A 9,901-nucleotide genomic window follows, 5' to 3' on the forward strand; every position below is an offset into this window, starting at 1 on the left:
AAGGATGAAAGAAAGGGGGACAGTGGGTGACTTATAAGACAGCACCTGAGTCACCTGTCATTGAAGAGGGGGTGCCTGGAAGATGTTGGGGGCACATGGTGGATGGTGAGTGTGACACTGGTGAGGGCCCCAGTTCCTGCTGTGGCTCAGATGCAAGGTGCAGGGACTGATGATCCCAGCTGTGGAGGTGGCACTCAAGAGTCGTGGATCAAAAAATTGTGGTACATTTACACAATGGAATTCTACGCAGCAGAGAGAAAGAAGGAGCTTATACCCTTTGCAATGGCATGGATGGAACTGGAGAGCATTATGCTAAGTGAAATAAGCCAGGCGGTGAGGGACAAATACCATGTGATCTCACCTTTAACTGGAACATAATCAACAAAAGAAAAAAGCAAACAAAATATAACCAGAGACATTGAAATTAAGAACATTGTACTAATAGCCACAGGGGAGTGGGGAGGGGATAGTGGGGAGACGGGTCTATAAGAGCTACTATAAAGGACACAAGGACAAAATCAAGGGGGAGGGTAGAGGTGAGGGAGGGAGGTGGGACTGGCTGGGGTGGGGTGGAGGGAAGGGGAGAAAATGTAGACAATTGTAACTGAATAATAATAAATTAATTAATAAAAAATAAAAAATAAAAATAAAAATAAAAGCGTTACCCTATGCTGCCCATGGCCAGATATTCAAAGGCCTTTGGTTGGCACCCCTGTCACCCCCAGCTCCTTCCAAATACCCACTCCTCTTACTGAGTTTCCTCTTCATGATCAACCTTTAAGGTAGCAAAGCCTACTCCCCATGGTGGCATGAGGCTTTCAGCCTCTCTCCTAGCTCATCTCCCCTCTCCCTGACTTGCAACCAGCCACAGGCCAAGCTTGCACCTTCCCTGCCACTCCCATCCTGTCTCTGCCACAGCCTTTGAGCCATGGTCCTTGGAAACATCCCACTGGACTAGGACCCTCAGCATTCTGCTGGCAGGTCATTTTGTCTTTCTTTTCCAGCGCCCGGCACAGAGCAGGCGCTCAAAAACTAGTTGTTGAATGAGTGCAACGAATTCCTTCGAAACCCTCAGCTTCCCCGACATAAAAGTCCGTGCTAATTGGATCTTATTTTCTTCAAAAGATTTTACAGCAGCTGAATGTTTTCACACATTTGTATAGGGTAGGACAAGCATGCACAGAGATCTATCGCTCTTTTCTTCTGTTTGCAAACACATCGCAATCAAGCGTGGGGTGTTCTAGCAGGGGGCGAGGTAGGGGGGGATGGTCCTAGAGGGCGAGGGAGGTAAGCAGGGCCTGAAGGAGGAAACAGGACTGGCACAGGCAAACAAGACGGGGGCGTCGGGGTGGGGGGGGGGCTCCAGGTGGGGAGCGGCAGACCCACACTGTCCACAGAGCTCAGTGTAAGGACAGAGAGCAGGAGGCACGGAGGACGGCGGTGGGCTGGAGGCTGACTCATTGCATCGACTTTTGCAAACTGTGGAAGGAGCCAAGAAGCGCTTTAGAAAGCCAGATCCTGGCCGTTCTGTGTACAGGGAGTTGGCGGGGGAAAGAAACTGTCAGTGGCGAGATGATTTTGGCGGCTCTTTCCTTTTAGATGGCCCCAGGACAGGATGAATGCGATGATTCAGTCCAACCACATTTATTGAACACTTATTCCACATAAAGCAAGAAAAAAAAACATAGATGCTTGTTAGAAGCAGATATTACTGATTCTGGTTTTAAGCCACCCCTGAGTCGAAGAAACCCAAATGAAACAGAAATGGTAAGGAATTATTCCACCTCAGAGGCCTGGCCGTTTCCTCAGGACGGGGCCCATGGCAGATGCGCTATTTTCCAGGACTGGGCACCTTCCGCAGCATTTCCCAGACTTGCAACCGAGTCAGATAGGCAGCACTCTGTTGGGATAAATTTGTATGAAGCCGTTAATCCATAGGGTAGTATATATTTCACCATCCATGAAAAACTCAATTAAATTTTCTTTAAACAATGAAAACGTAAAATAACTTACCAGATCTTTAATGCAATCCAAGAAGCAACTCAATGTTTTGGTGACCTGAGACTCCTTCCAAACTCAACTGGGTGTTCAGACCTAACTTAGGAGTTGAGGAACAGACTAAAAAACTTCTGGAAGAAATCAGAATAAAGTTCCCAGGGCTTATTTGGAAGTTGTGGGGTACAGTTCACCTTCTGGACACACCTCTGACACCCCACCATGTGAGACGGCTGTGGGGTAGGACCTGCGCCTGGCGTGCTCGTTGCATTCTGGAGTCCACCCCGTCCAACGCCCGAACGCCCGCTCAACCCCAGCCCGCTGCCTGGATGCTCGCAATTCCACCACAGCCTGTACGAGGAGACACTGGCCCCCTCTCTGGAAGTGCTTGTTTTATCTTTCTGGTGTTTTCATTCATTCTTTCAACATCTATTTCCTGAATATCAACTCTGGAAAACTCCAGGCTGGGTCAGGCTTTGGAGGTACAGAGGGGTGTGTGCCTGCACAAGGGCGGGGAGCAAATACAATAGCAACGCCCAGAAATCCAGTCCCTGGCAGCTGAGTTTGGCAGAGATGTCAGAGCTGGGTCCTGAGGGTGGGTCGTGTGCCACAGGCCAAGCCCAGATAAGGGAATCGTTCAGCAAGAGCCCCAAGTACTAAAGGGCATGGCCCATTCCACAACCAAAAAAAGCTCAAGCAGCTGCCTGTTATGTGGACATAGGCTGAGCCAGGGAGTTTGGACTTGACCTTGTGGGTAACTGAAAGCCAGGGGAAGGTGCCCCAGTCAGGACTGATATGAAGTAAAGGTAGGGTGCATGCCTGGTTGAGAATGGCCTGCTGCTGTTTCTCCACAGGAGGAAGAGGAGGCAGGCTCTGCTCCAACCATCTCCTGCCTGGGTGCCGTCCTATGGCGCCGGGAAGGGAGGCCCCACCCAACAGAGGCGGGCACACTCGCAGGACCTCAGCGAGCACCGCTGTGCCAGGACCCCAGTGAGGGCCCCAGCTCCACTCTGTAAATATTGTCAGATATGCTGCCCGGGAGGTTGGCGCCCAATGTGGCCCAAAGGCTTAAAAAATGAGCTCATCGCCATGAAAGCCATTTCTCTAGAAACTTTTTTTTTGAAAATGCATTAACTTATGGAAAAGTTGAAAAGCCAACACACTTCATACCCTTTCCCTACATTCAGATATGTGTGTGTGAGTGTGTGTATTTTCTCCTCTGCAACATTTAGCTAGTTGCAGACACTCAACCCTGAACACCTCAGTGTGTCCCTCTCAGGAACAAGAACTGCCTCGTCCTACCTGTGGAAACTCGTCACCGAAGCAACGCTATTATCTAACACAGGGTCCACACCAGAACTCTGTCATTTCCCCTACATGTCCTTCACAGCCTTCTCTCTCAGAATCAGACCCAAACAAGGACCAGGCATTCCACCCGGACGTCAAGTGTCTTCGCTCCTCCCTCAAATCCGGAACAGTCGTTGCCTTAGTCTTTCCCGACTCCAGTGTGTCTGTCTCCTGGACGGTCCCACCCTCAGGACTCCCCTGATTGTTTCCTTATGATTAGATTCGGGTTGAAAGTCTCTGGCAACCACGGCACCTAATCAGGAGCCACATTAACCTACAAAGCTCCCATTCATTGGCCGAGACCAGTCGCTTGGTTTGTGTGGGTAAACACACATTGGTTTGGACGGTAAAGCTACAAATCCCTCTTCGTCACAGACACCAGGATGTTCTTCCTGTGTCCCACCAGCCGTTCCCCCCAGTGGCTGTCATAGCCAATGATGGTCTCTTCCCGACTCAAGCCCTGGCCGCAGCGTGGGGACCTTCTACCCTTCTAACCTCTTAAGTCCAGAAGACCTCCCTGTCTCCTGTCTCCCCAGGGCTGGCTGCATAATTTGTGGGGCTCAGTGCAAAGCTGAAGATGCAGAACCTGTTCTTCAAAACAGAATTTCAAGATGGCGAAGCACTAAACTCCACGCGGAGCCCCGTGTGACAGCAGTGGCCACGTGCCCAGGAGGCCACCCTGCCCCCCATTATGTATGTACGTGCACGTACCTTCCAGAACCGCCCCTCTCAGTGTCCCCACTGAGGCCAACGAGCCCCATCAGCCAGCTCCTGTCCTTTTCACACGTTCCTGTCCATTCTTGAGTACTTTTGTCCTTCCTGGAACAGTAAGATGATCCCCAGACTCACACTGTTCCTTCCTTGCCCAAAATCCAGAGTCAGCCATTCCTTCGAGAAGCCTGTGTCCTGTGAGTGGGGGGAATGGGGTTCGGAAACCCCATTTCCGAGTGCTCCTGCATCTACTGTTTCTGACCCTCTCGGAGGACAGGGTAAGATTTGTTTTCTTAACCCCACAAGGCCAAAGCAATTCCTCCAATTCAAACCCCACACCGCTGGCCTCTTCGGCACCTGCCGCCACCCCTGTATGCGCCACCCTCTCCCGCAGGGGGAACCCCGGTGCCTAGTCACCCTTCTCGGACACTCACTCGTCCATTCCTGCCACATTCACCGAACAGCCTCCACTCCTGACCACAAACCCACTGCGTCAAGTTCATGATGTCTTAACAGTATTTCCTTTTTTCTGTTCTGAGAATGTATCCCACTGGTATGTCAAAGTTTATTGGTTTTCGTGCGGTGCATCCATCTGGTGCACATCCAGTTCCTGTGTTCCCGTCTGCGTTCCGCGTCAGGTGTGCTGTTTCCATCTCGGCTGATCCCTTTTTTGAGTACATAAAACGCTGCTGTGGTCGTCACGGTGAAGAGGAGAGGAAGCCTAAAGGGACAGCCTCCGCCTCCCACCCCTTTTCCGCCCCTCCTTCTGCAGGGAGACATTTTTATTAGCTTTTGGTTTATCTCTCCTGGTTTTTGTTGGGTTAAAAATGCAACATCACATATATCCGTGCCTCTGACACAAAAGACAGCATGTGGCATGCAATCGTTTGAGTACTCTGCTTTAAACAAGCACATCTGGTAACTTCAGGGAGAGCCTGGTTTTTTACCTTCAGATAGTAGTGGGAAGGGAGACGGTGCTAAGAAAAACGTATAATGGGGGGAAAGGCTGAAGGTTCACAGGAACGATAATAAAGGACACATGGACAATAACAAGGGGGGGGGAACAAGGGAAGGAGGTGGGGAGGGCTGGGGGGGAAGGCAGAAAACCGTACTTGAACAATAAAAAAATGTTAAAAAATATAAATAAATAAATTTTAAAAAAGAGAAGTGTAATCGGGGAACCACTTCTTAATGACAAAAAGCATTCCTTCTAACGTCAGTTTGGGGGACTTCTCGGTCAAATGAGGGGGCCAAACGAGTCACTCTGGAGGTCCCTTGCCATTCTAAGAAGGCTAGATTATTCTTCCAGGAAGGGTGAGGGGTCAGGTAGCAACAACCCTCGTGTCTTGGGAACTGAATTCCTATTTACTTCTCAACACCGGCAAAATTATTTTTGTAGTTGCAAAAGTTTTCAAGGGCATGTTGAAGACCTGGAGCCTGGGGCTGGGGGCACTGCAGGAAGGAGAAGAGAAATAATTAACAGACCAAATGGCCCCACATTCCTTGAAACAAACTCAGCATACGAAGAGGGAGATGTACAGAAAAGATGAAGGGCAAATGCGCATTTTGATCGAGAAATCTTTTCTTGAGAAAACATCCACTTGCAGGATCCCTTGAAGCAGTTTATGTCTCCAGTGCATTGAAAATGATTCAATCTTCAAACACCTGAGTCATATTTTTCCCAGAAACACCCCCGTATGGAACAGCACTCGGTGGTGTTTAAATGTGGATCTTTTAAAAAGAAGAAGGGTTTTGGCAGCTGAGCAGTGTGAGGAAAGGGTGGGGAAAGGGGACATGAACCAGGATTGTGAAGTTTTGTTTTAAGGGCTGTGAGAGAGAACTATAGTATGTATTTATACATACGGGGTCCAGCAGAGAAGGCAGGCTTGCTTACGTGTGGCTGGTAGGGGACGTGAATGTCTCTCACGAGATGGACAGCGATTTGAACATGTCACCTAAAATGTCATAGGGTGAGCTTGAGCGTGATATTGTTATGTTACAGAATCACACGCTTAGTGGTTTTGTAATAAAAGAGTTTGTCATAAAAGAGGGGCTTTATTTGTGCCAGGCCCGGTATAATGTATGGATATTTTTTCCTCACTAAATCTGGAAGGTTCCATATTTTGGGCTAGTTCATAGCTAGGGATGAAAAGCACAGAAATGGGGCAACCTTACTTATATTACACAGTATAGGTTAAAATGCTAGATTGGAAATATGATCACTGATCCCTTCACAATGACTTATAAAACTTGAGGGACATTACAACCCTGTTATAACAGAGTACAAAGAGCATTCCAATCGGGTGTGTGGTCTCCTAAGATCTCCATAAATTCAGCAATACTTACACATTACCTATGAGAACCATAAAAAGACATTCCGAAGTCTTTTTCTTAACACGCTGGGCACACAGTAAATGCGCTATAAAGTACTGTTTTAAACATGACTGGCTGCGTTATGAACTTGGCAGCGCCTGAGACCTCGTGTAGATACCAAGAGTTCCCTTCTCTTATTTTCCTCTTTTTAAATGAGAAGCCACTTTCCCCATCCCAATCCTCTTGGGGGGTCACGGAAAAGGGAGGAGGGGAGGGCAGTGGGGACCCGTCTGTCGGGACTAGTGCTCTCCAGCAGCGATGGTCAAACCTTTTTCCAGGAAACACATAAACGAATGACCGAAATTCTGCAGCACACCAAAAAATAGTGTTTTTGGCTCATCTGACCAAAACAAAAAACAACCCCCCCCAAAATGGGCATAGTTTTGATTCATTCACACTGGACATCTATTGAGTTGGCTGTTGCCATTTTTTCTGACCGTCTAAGGGGAAAAGAGGTCAGTGCCCCCGACTCGGCGGCCAGGTGCTGCACCATGTAAAGCCGCTTGCAGCGTACCAGTTGAAAACCACTTGGACTGCAGAAATCGGAGGGGACAGAGTGGCCAGGATGGCAGCCAGCTTGGGGACTTAGCAAGTCTGGGTTCACGGTCCGCTGCTGCGCCCGCACCGTGGCCGGGGACCTCCGCAGCCCCTGTTGCACAAAACACATGATGTGCGGCCTGCATGTGGCACGGTGCAGCTGCTGAAGTTCTGTGTGCATTTAATTATTAGCATGAACTGAAGGTACTGTCACTGGTTAACTCAGCCGACCTTTTAAATGGATAACCAACCTTGAGGCTTAATTGGATTTCAAAAAAAAAAAAATCAATTTCTAGTCATTGCACAGTGTGGGAATGAAGTGCTACATTCTCAGGCAATTGTAAAATCGGTTTTGCTCAAGACTATTTCTTTGTTTTATTTACAATGTTCAAATGCCACGACCATCCCAGTAGGTGTTAGATGCATACATAGACCTTTCTTAAACAACCACCCATGCCCACGTCTGCACCCCAGGTCCCGTCACAAAGGAATCATTCCTGCCTGTTCAGTGGGAGGCTTAGTCATCAGCGGCCGTCTCTTTGTACCGATTACACGAAAAACTGAGCCGGGGAGAATGACACATCACTGTCTGCAAATCTCTCTGAGCCTTGGTCGGCTCTCATCTTTGTACCAGGAAAAAAATCCTTGAGGAAGCTTTTACCAAATCACATCTTGACCATTAAATCTTTCTTGAAGAAGGTCATTTAACTGCATGCAAAGAAATGAACAATTAAAATGGCAAAAGCAGTACTGGTCTGGAAATGAGGAAGAGGGAAGATTCTAGGTCCAGCCCAGGGTCATACCAGCCCTGTGACCTTGGCAAGCCTTCATGCAGGTCTCCGTTCCCCCATCTGGACAAAGGGCGAGGTTTGGGGGGCATGCTCTCTGTAGCCGACTGTCACGGAGTCCCAAGGCAGAACAGCATGGTAAAGAAACACCTGACTCCCTCGGCTCTTCCTCTGAGAAAGAGGCCGACCAACGCAAACCAGGACGCTCTTGCCTCCGTCCTGACATCTTTTTGTAAAATGAGAGGAATGGTGATTACTAATGGCAGAATTTGGGTGATTAACTAAAAGCAATTCTAGAACAATAGTTGACAAGCAGAAAACGCTAAACCCCGTGGTCTATTCTAACTAAACCTGGTGCCATGGACATTGGCTTGAATAGACTCGCTTGAAATGGTCCCTTTGACCCTGGTGGGCCTCAGTGCAGGCACATGCAATTTCCCCGCACACCGGAGACAACGATCCAGGGAGAGGATGACTGGACAGATGGTTCTTTTCTTTCCTCGACGGGCCAGATAATTGTGACTATGGAATGTCCTGCTGTGTTGTCAGAAGAGTGACTTGGCTGCAGATGGGCTGAATGGTGTCAAGGGCAGCGTGGAGTTGGGGACAGGACGCACAGGACACACAGCTGCCCTGTGTCCCCACCGACTCCAAGTCTGGAGGCTGAGCTGCTTTCTGACGAGCGGGAGTCTCCCTGTGAGACCTCCCGGAGCCCTCGCCGGGCTCGCTCTAATACCTGTCACACTGAAGGGGGTGGTTTTGCCCTCAATTTCAAAACAAAACTAAACAAAAACAGTAGGCAACAAGGTGAGAGGTGGCATCAGGGGCAGTGAAGGGAACTTGGGAAGAAAAGAACTAGATTTTAGGGGTCTAACACCCAGGAATCAACTCTTTTGAGGCCCACAGTTCCAGGGATGCAGTGTTAAGTTCCAAAATGGAGCTAATGTCAAATGAACCAAGTCTGTTGAACGGAATCTTAGAGGAAATGGAAATTTCATCAATGCAGCGGCACCACAAAGCCACTGTCCTATCCCCCGCACATGGACACATGACCACCCTTCTGTGACCTGCTATCCAAGTCTCTCCGAACGGTTCCCGCGTGTGGACTGGAGTAAGGGGCCTGATGATCCAAAGTGAGCCGGCATGCAGAATCACGTGCCACACTTTGGAAAGCAGGGACAGCTCATGCTAGGCCAGGTGCACGGTTGGGCGTGGGGCGCACAGCTCCGACCGGCAGACTGGGAAGTGGCCAAGGTGACTCAAATGGTGGGTTATGGGCAGAGTTCTCGAAGGGTGTTCACAACCGTGAGCGGGGTACACCTACACCATAGTCGCCTGGGTGCACAGAAGGAGCCCCCACAAACACCCACACTTCTGGGCACACCTGGGGGCCAGAGCCTTCCAGCTCTCTGCTCAACAGGCAATGTGTCCAGTCACGCCTGCAGCGTCACTTCAAGAGCAAGCCACCGAACACCGAGTTGGGAAAAGCCTGCGAGGTTGCCACACAGGATGCACCCCCTCCCCGCAGAAGTGCCCCAGAAGAGCAGGATGCAGCTCTTCAATGCTATCACTGATCTAGAACGTTCTTGAGGCCTGTGGGGCATGTCTACCCTGTGAGTGGATGTGATTCCGGGACAGAGCCAGGGGCTGCTGAGCGGCTGGGGGCATGTGGCGTCCGGTCAGAAATGAGGGGAGAGCGGGGTGAGAAGAGGGTGCGCCTGCACTGTGGGCCGGACAGGCTCACCAGGTAGGAAGGGTCACGGACACCAGCAGCACGACAGTACCCGACTCCCGGCTTGCCGAGGCGACTCCAGCTTTGTGCAGATGAACTCGGTGTTTAACTGAGAAGACCCAGGCGCCTGTGACGCCTCGATGGCATCTCCCATCGGGCACACACGCAGGACGAAGGACCACCCTGGCCTTGGAGGAGGAGACGCAGACACCTGAGGGCAGATAGAGTCGTGGCTTTGAGCTCAACTGGCAAACACTATCCCTGAAGTTTTCAGTGTAACAGGAGAGGAGACCGCCCAAGGCCTTTAGAAGGTCAAGTCTCCCGGAGCCTGTGTGTGAGGCTCCTTCCCAACAAGCACACGCACCAAACGCTATTTGACCGTCTCCAAGTGGTGCTTGGTATGGACGTGAAGTGCAGA

This window comes from Desmodus rotundus, chromosome 6 (genome assembly GCF_022682495.2).
Source record: "Desmodus rotundus isolate HL8 chromosome 6, HLdesRot8A.1, whole genome shotgun sequence".
Lineage (NCBI taxonomy): Eukaryota > Metazoa > Chordata > Mammalia > Chiroptera > Phyllostomidae > Desmodus > Desmodus rotundus.